Below are 13,567 nucleotides of genomic sequence, written 5' to 3' on the forward strand. Positions count from 1 at the left end.
GTGTTGCACGGTGTACCAATACTTGAAAGGTACCGCAATACCCTGCCGTTAAAAACGGTACGATTCCTCCGTTTCATTAGTAACGGTACTTTAAGAATGACGGAGAAAAGTACTCCGGTGAGAAAGCGCTGTTTAATAAGAGCCGTGTGTGTTCAGCGCTCTGCTTCCACTCCCTACACTGCAGCCGTGCCTGCAGCCCCTCCCTTCTCAAGCACGCTCTAAGTCCCTCCCCTCTCTCGTGCATGCGCTAGCTGCCAGAGCATGTGAGAAAACGAGAAGCATGGCTGCAAGTGGGAGTGCAACTGCCGCTGCGCCTCGGTATGTCTGTAAGACATGTATTAATTTTATTTAATACGAATTCTTGTCATTTATTTTATTTATTGTTCTCATTGTTTAAAAGTTTGTGTTATGGTTCTGGTGTGAAATAAAGCACAATAATTACATTTAAGACTGTTTCCCTTTTTTTAAGAAAAGTATCGAAAAAGAATCGGAATCGCAATTCTTGACTTGGTATCGAAACCAAAATGTTGGTACCGTGACAACACTACTCCTCAGAGTTAAACCTGATATTTAGTAGGTCTGTTAAGTATCGAATGCTGATAATTCTGACGTAATTTGGCCGGTCAAAGTTGTTTGGGCTCGGATAAAATCGCTCCGTTACTTTCGTCCCGTGTTACTTTCGTCCCGGCTCTCCCTACGTGTGTATGTGTGGTGTCAGGTGTCAGTATGAGAGGATGCCAGCGCGTCTAATTTGGATGTGGCCCAAGAGCCAATCACAATAATACCTGCGATGCAGTGAACCAATCACCTTTGAGGGGTGGAAAACCTATCGTTGATTAAACATTATCCAGTGTTTCCCCTACCATTGTCTTGGAGGGGCGCTGCACCCCGCCAACGGAGCCCCGCGCACCCCCTGAAATTCAAGGTGTTTAAAAAATATATATAATTTTTTTTTTATAAATATATTATATAGCACCAAATTGCAAATAATCTATAACTACTGTCACTTTTCACATTGAACATGAGCTCTTTTATTAAATAAACTAAACGCTTTCATTTCAAGTTGTGAGTTTAGTGTTTTTGACCCTAAGAAACACTGATGCATTAATCAATAACAATAATCCACAGCTCCTCTCTCTGCTCCAGAGGATTTAAAAAATATATATCCCAATGCCCAAGCCCGCCTTAACCTGCCATCAGGCCCTGGGGCTTTTTTTTTTTTTTTTGGTTTTGTAGGCCCCCTATTTAAACAACAAATCAAAGTCATTTATAGCCTCGGCAGGCTCTGTGATCGCACTTCTCCACTCTGCCACGCGCGCCTGGTCCTCTCCTCCAGATGAGTGACGTATCGGGCCTCCCTCATGTATCTGTCCGGTTGCCGTTGGCTCCCCTCCACGTAGCAAGTCCTCGTCGTCCTCTCCATCTCCTCCATCATCCCTCCTGTCTGTTTTTCCTCTCCCGCTACTCCATCGCTATCAGAAGCAGACGGCCTACTTGGCTCCGAGGCCCCGCGGCCGGCACCGCTGCCGCTCGGTACAGAACTCATCTGTCCTTCCTCCTCATCCTGGCCTACAGGTTTAAAACAACCTGTACGTTTCGGCATTTTTTGTAATAGCTGCTTGTCTCAAAACTACTTTTCCCTCAACAATTTCCTTTTCCGAGTGCCACTCTCAAACTTTTTCTTCTCAAACTTTTTCTCCTAAACAACCTTCATCTGTCACTCAATCACTCGCAATTTCAATAAATCACATGTGAAACATATTCTCATTCTGATTGGCTGTTAGGTGGTGCCCACTGACTGTTTCGGAGTCATCATTTTTGAGAAAAATCTCTGGAATCCATCGATCTGATTGATTAGCGGAGCAAATTATCAAAATACTACGGAGGGAAGATATTTTCGTTTGGATTACTGGTCTGGGGGAAGCTCACAAGTGTGTGTGTGTGTGTGTGTTTGTGTATTTTTGCGTTTGTGTGTATTGTGTTTGTTTCCCGGGGAAAACACTCACGAGAAACACCGGCTGTTGTCATGCCTGCTGTTAGTATTATGCCGAAGCTTCAAAGTTGTATTTATCATCTGAATTTGCCGAAACAAGTTTAATATTCTGAAAGCCAAGACTTTGTTTATTTGAAACCAGATGAAAACAAACTGTCACGGACCCTGCCGTGTTATCTAAGATTACTATACGCCTTACATTCATAATTTCAGCGGAGGGAGGGGAACAGCAGAACAGCAGAGTGGCGAGGGAGAGCTGTCTTCTTCCCTTTACAAGCTCCAAAAATGTATTTATCGTGTGATTTTGGAAATAAAAGTTTAATATTCTGAAAGCCAAGACTTTGTTTATTTAAAAAAAAATTAAAAACATCCGAAATAAAAAAAAAATTGGCTCATAATAGGCCCCTGATCTCCGTAGGCCCCTGGGCTTCAGCCCAGGTCAGCCCGTGCATTAAGGCGGCCCTGCCAATGCCACAAAAATGCATCAGTGACGTGGTTGAAATCTTGTCTCCAGAAAACAAAAAACTGAAACAAGCGGTATCAGTGTGTTTGATGTGGCTCTTTGCAGTAACATAGAAAAAATGTGGGTCTTAACCTCTGACTGGTTGGCCAACCCTGGGCTAGAGTATCGTTAGTATAGTATAGTAATAGTAGTAGTATAGTTTTTTTTAGGCTAGAGTCTAGCCTCTAGGGGCAAAACAATTACCTTCATTTTAAAATTCCTTCGCTTCTAGCACTCCTAAAAAACAGGAAAAGGGTAGCAAAATAAAGATCTGGTTAAATTTAAAAGGTCACCCAGAACATACTGTAGGCGATTTCAAGCCATTACAGTTAAAAAAAAAACCTGATCCATTACGCATACAAATAAATCCAGTAGAGACTTAAACTCACAGTGATTGTGCAGTATTGCCCTCTAGAGAAGAACAACATCTAGTTAGATTCAGTCTTTACATCCATTACAAAATGTCATCTGTGGAAGCCGTGGCGCTGTAAAAAGCACGACCAATCATCTGAGCCGGCCCGGCAAAAATAACTGGATGGCCTACCTGCCTGTCAGCCTTCCATCTGTGCACAAACTTATCTTGTGCCCTCATTGGTCATGTGCGCGTTCGTGTGTGTTGGAGGAGGGGCTCTGTGAGGAAGTGGCAGATTTTTTCCGGCTGTGTATTTTCAAATTCTAGCGCATTCTAGCTGGTTTCTCCAAAATTACCTACCCCACCTTTAACAGCTATTAGATCTGGTTAAAAAAAAAAAAGATTCGTTAAATATAGAAATAGTTTCCAGAAGAGTCTCAGTGTGATGTGCAGTTTTAGCCACTAGGGGCAAAAAAATAACCTTAATTAAAAAAAACTAAAACAATTCCTTAGCTTCTATCACCCCTAAATAACAGGAACATTTTAGGATATATATTTAAACAGTTAACATTTATTAGATCTGTTTAAACATTAACCTGTTAAGCAACATTTTCACAAAACTGTGTCTCAGGGCTTCTTAACATTTGACAACCTATTAATGTGTCATACCCACTTAACGGGAAGACACTCAGCTAACTGACGATATGAACCATTTCTACCGAAACAAAACACAACTCTAACACCAAGCGTATGAATTAGCACTAAGCGAAAGAGTGCTAACGCACTTAACTCACGGTAGAAATATGTTATACTTCATCGAATCTGCACAAACATATCATAAGCTGAGATTCCACAGATTCCAATGATATAAGTATCATCACTGTGTATGAGAGCTTCCGGTTTTGGACATGCTGGCTGCGCATCACTCTCATTCACCAATGGTAATGTTTAGATGGATTTAGGAACTTCCTCTCGATTCTATTGGCTCTAACGGTTCAAAAGAGGTGTCAATCACCAACATCGACCAATGGGTTCCAGAGATATGGCAAATACACCCAAATGACCCCATACTGTAGGTGGGTTTTCTTTTTCTAAATCTCTCTAAAAAGGTCAAATTTCACTTGTTTTGCATCAATCTTGATACAGGGTACTTATTATATGTTATAGTCTGGATTCCTAAAGCTTTTTGTCTCCAATCCCATAATTCAAGGGTGGTTTTCACCCCCTTCTACCTCACACAATTACTGCAACTCCGCACACCCCCGAAGCACAACACCCGGTCAGCTACAAGCATCCTGTTAAGCCCCTGTCACACTGTCCCGAAATGTACACCCGATGGACACACGAATATTTAATTGTGAATTTCGCACGATGATGGCCCCGAACCACACACAAAGGCAACATTTACATTACATTTAAGACATACAACTGCAACGAAAGTAACACAAACAATTATGTTACAGTACTATGATACTGTACTGATATCTTCAGACTTTGTTCTTTACTTTCTCCATCTTTATATGTAGAAGATATTACGTTTTCTCCGTCATGTTGTTGTTTCCATAGCAACAACAACTTCCTGTCAACTCGCCTTCAAAATAATATATTATATCCTTTTCAGTTTCACAGAACACAAATTGGGTTATTTACATAATATATTTACATCATTTTGTTGTGCAATAAAACAACCAGATGGACACACGATAAAGGAAATGTTCAAATTCGGCTCTGATCGTAGCAACATCGGGCCATTCGTGAGGGCATCTTAAGCCTTCGTATGACCGCCGGTGGAGTTTCTCAGGCTCCGGTGTTACCGTTTAACTGGTTACACCGGGGAACTCGTTACGTTACGTTAACGGTAGGAATGGGGCGTGTACTTTGAGGAGCCATTGTCGAATAACCAGGAAATACACATTTCGATCGCTTCTTTTGTTGTTTACATTTATCTTTTGGTATATTTGGCTCCATGGGAACACTTTGATGCACATTCAGTACCAGTGTGTGAGGTTGTGGTTGGGATGCCGATATCCGGACGCGTAGCTACAGCGAGGACTACAAAATGACAATGAGGTGACTGGGGATGTCTGTTCAAAACATTGCAAACGTGAATAAATCATTTCAAATATGTATTTGTCTCCAACTTTCATTTGTACATCGTTGTTAATGTGATGTTTAGTAGCCTTGATAGCTGTCCATACCTCCAGACAGCCTAAAAATAAGACACAAGTTGTTTACTCACAGCCCGAATGCAGCATCGAGATCCGTGGCCAGCTGTGATCCTCTCCGATTAACTTGTGACAGGACTTCTTTAGCTATTCTCCAGCGAGCAAGGTTTTTATTAAATACCTCCATCCCTCATCACAACAAGACTCTACACTGTGCAGAAAAAAAACAACATAAATGAAAATAACCATACGGAGCACGGAGCAGGAGGATGCTGGCAGGTGTGGTACAGGGTGTGGCAACGCAGGTGGTGATGGTAGGAGCACAAGGAGCTGTGCCTCGGAGGCAGAGTTGGGTGTAACGCGTTATAAAGTAACGCGTTACTGTAATAATATTACTTCTGTCGGTAACGGAGTAGTGTAATGCGTTATAATTCAGTAATCACACTACAGTTACTAACATTGCCCCGACACGCGTTACTTCGTTACTTTTATAAAATAATCACACTCACTGACAGACAAGAGGGGTTTCCGCCGCAGGTTAATATCGGTTTATATACATGTAGGCCTATGTAATCTGCGCGACTTGCGAGACCACATCTCCACGTGCAGTGCTGCATAAACATGGCTGAGTCTTTTCATCTGTAAACTCCCTCAACGGGGCGCTCGCTCTCTTTTGTTGATCGCCCTCTCACGGGTGAACAGTTCAAGGTCCCGCTTTATTGTAGGAATTCTGCCATGTCTCTACCACTTTAGTTTGACCATCTCTGTTACTAAGTTATGGAATACTAAATAAGTAATTAGGATAATGCGTCTTGAACTAGTTTCATTCATTAGTGTCTTGACGTTTCACAGACTGTTAGCTTGTTGTGTGGCTGGTAGCCTATTTTAGAGCATATAAAAAGAAAGACATGTGTTATGTCTTCCTTAATGCAATAGTAATTGGGGGTGCAAGTGGAGTCTCGCAGAGGCAAAACTGTGGCGCGTTTACACTGTAGGTGCGCCGCAGTCTGCGTGATCTGCCTGTAGGGAGGGGCGGGCCGGCCCTGCGAGTAAAGTAACGAGTAAAGTAACGAGTTACTTTATGCAGAGAGTAACGAAGTAGTGTAATATATTACTTTTTTTTAAAGTAATATGTAATATATTACTTTTTTTTAGTAACGACCCCATCTCTGCTCGGAGGACAACGTTGGTGGCGGCCGCCTTGATGAGTCAAGGCTTGGGCTCGCTAACTCAGCCCCGGGGTTTGCCGAGGTCAAGCTTGTGACATTAAGGCGTGCTGCTGCAACGGCAGGTGCAGGGTCGCCAGCAGTACCATCGACTGCAGTTCTTTCATCGCTATTTCGTTTTAATAAATCCTTAGACCTTTTAAGCCAATTTCTGATGTCCATTTTGTAATTCAAACAGAAATGGGAGTCTACAGAATGCACAATAAACAAATCCAGAATAGGCGGCAGAGTGTGACGCTGTGATTGGTCTAAATGTGGACGAATCACAAATCACAACAGACACATGAATTTATTTGACGTAGCCTGCGATTTTTTTTAGTTACTATCTGACATCACATACATCGTAGCATAACAGTTCACCGTTTATTTATAATTTAAAAAAAATATATATATATATTTTTTTTTAAAGTTTTAAATAATAAAAAACGTGTTTATTTGGGGAGGGCAGGAATATCAAATGGGAGGGCCTGGCCCTCCCTGGCCCTCCCACGGCGCCGGGTATGAGCAGCCTGTGACTATGAACAGTGTGTATGAATATGCTAAGATATATAAAGTATGAAAACGGTAAGCAGTGCAAGTATAGTATAAAATATATAGATATTAATTTCATGATAAACATTGTGGAACGGTGATGAAAAATGTGAACGGAAGGGGCGACGTAAAACTGACACAAAACAACAACAAACTTTTGCCGAGCCAATTGGAGAGTTTCATCAGCAGCACGTGGTAAAAACCACCAATGAGCGCTCAGCTCGAGATACCAGCGAGTCGTTTCCCATCAAGCATTTCGCTTCCGCAGCCCGTGGAGAGGAACTGCGCCGATTCGCCGCGCCTCGCTCTTAAGGCTGCGGGCGTCTTTGTCCCGCGAGATTTCAACGTCTCATGTAGGCGAGCCTCCAGAGCAAGTCGGACAAAATGACCAACCATCATGCAACGCACTAGCAAGACGTTGATCGCAATTGCGCAGGTCTCGCTTGTCTCAAACAAGCCTACTTTCTTTCAAGCAGAACACAGGGGAAAACAAACTTAGCGGGAGTGTTTACGTGTTCAGCGTAATGACGTACAACGGCCTCGACCATTTCTGTAGTCCTATTCAGCCACTCGGTAACAACCATCGTTTTTCAGACTCTTCAAACTCTTCAAAAATCACCAGTGGGGTCACTGCTGATGTATTTAATGTCGTAGAACAAAACGTGATTTATCTCTTAAATTTGTGTCAACCACAGACCTTATTTCGAGCTATTTTCCAAAACCCTATGGAGAAAATGCATTGCTTTTTGACAAAGGAACCGGAAGTGCTAAAAATGCTAACTTACTTCCGGGTTTTAGGACGCGTCACTGCGGTTCTCTATGCACTCACGAATATGTATTGTTGTATATAAATGTACAAAAAATGGGCATTTAAACTGCTTTTTATTAATTCAAAGACGGCTCTGAATTAATAATCAAATATGTTTCCTTTCTTTACTACTGGATGAAATTACAAAATGTACCCATCATTCCTCATGCTAGTATAGCCACATAAAAGTATCAAACCACCTGTTAAAATGCACCAGAATACAGGAAATCTATTTTTTTTTTCGTGGTGAGGGACCCCCACAACCCCCGTTAAAAATGTCCCCCCCACATTCAGGATGCTTCCTACGACCATGTCATTTACTTACTGGTTTCATTTAATGCAATGTTATTCTTTTACAATTTAGATCATCTTGAATGCAGGACTATATTACACTGTATTTTTTTTTTACTTTAAAGTATCTTAATTATACTGCCACTAATTCCCACAAACCCGAATACATCACTGTAATGAATGTTCCAATTTCCCATCTGCACTTGAACATCACGCATAACTTTCGTTGTCTTCACTGACAAGGGGTAAACGAAACTGAAACGTAGCACAGCTGATTGAGTTGCACAAGAAGTTCATTTATGGATTTCGATGCAGGCTCATAAGATAATGATTAAACACAAGATAAAGTCAATGTAATTGTCTTGAAAGACGAAGAACCATCAGATATTCCTCATCTCCTCAAAATATATTCAATTTAGATAAAAAATGTCATGATGAAAAACACTTATCAAAAACACGTTTTTACTTACTCTAAGTACTAACTGTCTAAGTTTGTATTATTTGATGGGCTAATACATGGCTATTTCTTGTTATGTCGAGATTCTGCAGCCTACCTGTTGTTCTCCTGCTGTCGGAGGTATCAGTATGACAATAGTAAATATGCATTTTTGCTTCTCTTTCTGCGGGTTAATTAAGTAGGCTTGCTTAAAAAGTCTAGCACGTTAACTACGTTTGTAACTAGCTTAAATGTGTCATTTATTTTTCCAACAAAGCAAGCAAAAGACAATTTAATAGAAACAATATTGTAAGTTATCTAATTTACGAGCCTGCCAATAAGACAGGAAGGTAGCATGAGAGACACCAGTTACCAGAAGAGATCTCTTATCTTTTAAAAGTCATGTTGACCGAAATGCTGAAACATAATGAAGCAAAATATAACTAGGTATATCTGCAAAAGGAATAAGTGGATTTTTTATGTTTAGGGTGTTCCGACCAAATTGATTAGGTTCTTGTGTTGTTTTTTGTCTGACATAAATGGCAGAAATTCTTACAAAAACTAAAATGTGGACCTTTTAAATACAGAAACAGAGATATAAACAAGGCATTCATTAAACATTTTATTATTACATAGATATTTGTCAAAATTATAGTGTGAATTAAACAGACTCCTGTTTGGTTTAGTTTCACAGAAATGAAATGAAACTTAAATGCTGGGTGAGGTCATCATTATTGGCTCAGACCAGCTGAAACTGAAACAATGCTGCCAAGCTTCCCCAGAAGGGTAGCACCTGTACTTTTTTTATTTATACATACAAGTATACACATACTGTAGTGTATACACACAATCAGTTTGTTTGCCATTACATTAGTATTATAAATACATTGATTAAAAAACACAGAGAGTGAAGAAATCCACATTCCACAAAAGCCAAATGTTTTATATTTCAATCTTAAACATTTTTTTTTTCAATTGCTTCTTCTTTGGCCCATGCTTCACCCAAGTTTCATGAAAATTGAGTTTGTTCAGTAGGCCTACTGCTGAAAAACAAACAAACAAAACCAAAACAAAACATCTTTACAAAGCTATTAATCTTAAGGCCAAATAAGTCTTTGATACTGGAGAGTTTTTGTTTTATTATTATCTAATGTAATTTTCCCACACCACTCCGCTCCTCCGCTCCCTTCACTGGCTTCCGGTAACTGCTAGAATCCACTTCAAGACACTGGTACTTGCATACCATGCTGCAAATGGATCTGGCCCTTCCTACATCCAGGACATGGTTAAACTGTACACCCCAGCGCGTGCACTACGCTCTGCATCAGCCAAACGACTCGCTGCACCCTCGCTGCGAGGGGGACCCAAGTTCCCATCAGCAAAAACACATGGGTTTGCTATCCTGGCTCCAAAATGGTGGAATGAGCTCCCCATTGACATCAGGACAGCAGAAAGCCTGCACATCTTCCGGCGCAGACTGAAAACTCATCTCTTTCGACTCCACCTCGAGCGATAGAATTACTAACAAAGAACTGCTAACAGAGCACTATACTAATAAAGGACTGGCTTATCTATAGCCAGTTGAGTAGCACTTGAAATGTTTGGCTCTATGAAACCTGATGTACTTATATGATTCTGTTTTCTTCAAGGTTGTGTCTTCCTGGTCGAATGTACTTATTGTAAGTCGCTTTGGATAAAAGCGTCAGCTAAATGCAATGTAATGTAATCTAAAAACAGAGGGATGATAGCTCATATTATATATGAGAATTCAATGGTCTTTTATTTTTGAAACTCTACATCAGATTGTCCTGATTTTCTCTGAGTGACTAGATGGGGTGTCCTGCTATCACCCTGGAGTGAAATAAGTCTTTGATACTGGAGAGTTTTTGTTTTATTCTTATCTAAAAACATCGGGACGATAGCTCATATGAGACTTCAAATGTCTTTTATTTTGAAACTCTACATCAGATTATCTTGATATTCTCTAATGTTGCATTTCCACTAAAGCGTGGAGCGCGTTTCTGAACAGATATAAGGAGCTGTGAGCTCTGAGGGCTAACAGCTAACGGCTGATGTTGGTTTTGTGTTTCGCATTGAAAATGACATTACGGCTCCACCTACACTGCGTTATTATAGATACTACCCCAGTTCCTAAACTGTAATGGAAACGCTGCATAAAGTGAGCCTGGCCTAACAAGGCCTAACGAGGCCTAGCCATACCGTACTAAGCCGAGCGAGGCCCTGCAGTGGAAATGCGCCATAAGTGACTAATTGGGGTGTGCTGCTATCACCCTGGAGTTAAATAAGTCTTTGATAATTGACAGTTTCTGTTTTATTCTTATCTAAAAACAGATGGACGATAGCCCATATGAGATTTCAAAAGTATTTTATTTTGAAACTCCTTAAGTTTTACATTCACTCAGTTATAATGTGGTAGTTATACGTAGTTTGTTTTAAATAATTGTTGATCACATTATATAGTAGGCTACATATTTCTTAATTTAAAGTGGACCTATCATGCTATATTTGAAACATATATTGTAGGGCCATACCTATACAAAACATGTCTGTGAAGTTTTTTTTTCAAAATACCAAACAGTTCACCCATGCCGCTTACTGCTCATACCCCTCTTTTGCAGCCCTGTTAGAGAAACGCGGATTTTGGGTCCTTAGCTTGAAGAAAAGAAAGAAGAGGAGGCGGAGCTAATGCCTGATCAGAATTCTACCGAGGATAAAGTTAAATTCTGCTGAGATAAAACGCCATCCTTTTTAAACCACGTCAAGGATTAATTCTGAAATAGTATGGAGCTCAAATGCTTTTTCTCTTGCAGATTTATCACAAGGTGCATTCTTTTTCTATTTCCTGCTTTTTGTGCTCTACACAGTACAGGTTAGCTCTGAGTGTTAGCAAGGCTTGCTATTGTCAACAAAGACGTGATTATGTCCAAAACACGTCAGGCATTGTTTCTGATAGCAACTTTCTGTGGGTCCGCTGCCGATTTTGACGTCAGTTCGGATGGAATCTGTATCCACTCGAAGATTTGGGTACGGAGGAAAAGAGAGAGGGTTTTATTTTCTGACGCTGCGTGAGTTCCCCGAGGCACCGGAGACACATATGTATGTATAAAAGACTCACAAAGTGCATTTTGCATGATAGGACCCCTTTAAGCTCCAGTATATGACTATATTTGGTATGTTTTGTAGGTATATTTGTTATTGACCGAGTAAGCGTTTTTATTTTGAAGGCAGTTTTTCCAGGCCTCTACCGTAATGCATAGGATATTCCATATTCGTGCACCGCAATACAACGTGCGGCCGTATTCCGAAGTGGAGGCTGGTGGCTTGAATGCACTGATTTTGAGTGATTAGGTCACGGAAGTTATTGAAGAAATAAGCTAATTTTTCCATTAAAATATTAATATAAAATATTTAAAGTATTGAAATGCAATAAAAAGAGGTGTGTCCTATGCAGCAAGTGTAGTTATTTGATCCAGCACTGATTTTGAGTAATTAGGTCACATGACCTAGCAGTTATTGAAGAAATATGCTAATTTTTCCATCAAAATATTAATAAAATGTATGTAAAGTATTTTAAAATGTAATAAAAAAGGAGGTGTGTTCAATAAATGTATGCTCTAGAGCAGGGGTGGCCAACCAGTCAGAGGTTAAGAGCCACATTTTTTCTATGTTACTGCAAAGAGCCACATCAAACACACAGTCACTGATACCGCTTGTTTCTGTTTTTTGTTTTCTGGAGACAAGATTTCAACCACGTCACTGATGCATTTTTGTGGCATTGGGATATATATTTTTTAAATCCTCTGGAGCAGAGAGAAGAGCTGTGGATTATTGTTATTGATTATTGCATCAGTGTTTCTTAGGGTCAAAAACACTAAACTCACAACTTCAAATGAAAGCGTTTAGTTTATTTAATAAAAGAGCACATGTTCAATGTGAAAAGTGACAGTAGTTATAGATTATTTGAAATTTGGTGCTATATATATATTTAAAAAAAAATTATATATATTTTTTAAACACCTTGAATTTCAGGGGGGGGCGCGGGGCTCCGTTGGCGGGGTGCAAGACAATGGTATGGGAAACACTGGATAGTAGTGTTTAATCAACGATAGGTTTTCCCCCCCTTAAAAGGTGATTGGTTCACTGCATCGCAGGTATTATTGTGATTGGCTCTTGGGCCACATCAAAATTAGACGCGCTGTCATCCTCTCATACTGACACCTGACACCACACATACACACGTAGGGAGAGCCCGGACGAAAGTAACACGGGACGAAAGTAACACGGAACGAAAGTAACGGAGCAATTTTATCCGAGCCCAAACAACTTTGACCGGCCAAATTACGTCAGAATGATCAGCATTCAATACTTAACAGACCTACTAAATATCAGGTTTAACTGTCAGGAGTAGCTGGTGTTGTCACGATACCAACATTTTGGTTTCGATACCAAGTCAAGAATTGCGATTCCGATTATTTTTCGATACTTTTCTTAAAAAAAGGGAAACAGTCTTAAATGTAATTATTGTGCTTTATTTCACACCAGAACCAGAACCATAACACAAACTTTTAAACAATGAGAACAATAAATAAAATAAATGACAAGAATTCGTATTAAATACAATTAATACATCTCTTACAGACAGGCCTCGTGGTGTCCGTAGGCTTGCCCTCACTGTCAGAGATATAGCTCAAATACATCAAAAATGTCGCTTCTGGCGTCTTTTTTGTCAACAAGCCGAGGCGCAGCGGCAGTTGCACTCCCACTTGCAGCCATGCTTCTCGTTTTCTCACATGCTCTGGCAGCTAGCGCGTGCACGTTAGCGGGGAGGCACTTGAGCGTGCTTGAGAGGGGCGGGACTGCAGGCACGGCTGCAGTGCAGGGAGTGGAAGCAGAGCGCTGAACACACACAGCTCTTATTTAAACGGCGCTTTCTCACCGTCATTCTTAAACGGAGGAATCGTAACTTTTTTAACGGCAGGGTATCGCGGTATACCTTTCAAGTATCGGTACACCTTGCACCACTAGTCAGGAGTCAGTGTCTCTCCCCCAAACTCACACATATAAAATTCAATATGAACTGAAGAGCCGCATGAAACTAGGCAAAGAGCCGCATGCGGCTCGAGAGCCGCAGGTTGGCCACCCCTGCTCTAGAGTGTATTTGCTTCACATTCACACGATCGGGAAGCTGTCGATTTATTAAAAAGAACATTGTTCTTGTATAATTGAAAAGTCATTTGTTGAT

This window comes from Gymnodraco acuticeps, unplaced genomic scaffold, assembly GCF_902827175.1.
Source record: "Gymnodraco acuticeps unplaced genomic scaffold, fGymAcu1.1, whole genome shotgun sequence".
NCBI classification, from domain to species: Eukaryota; Metazoa; Chordata; class Actinopteri; order Perciformes; family Bathydraconidae; genus Gymnodraco; species Gymnodraco acuticeps.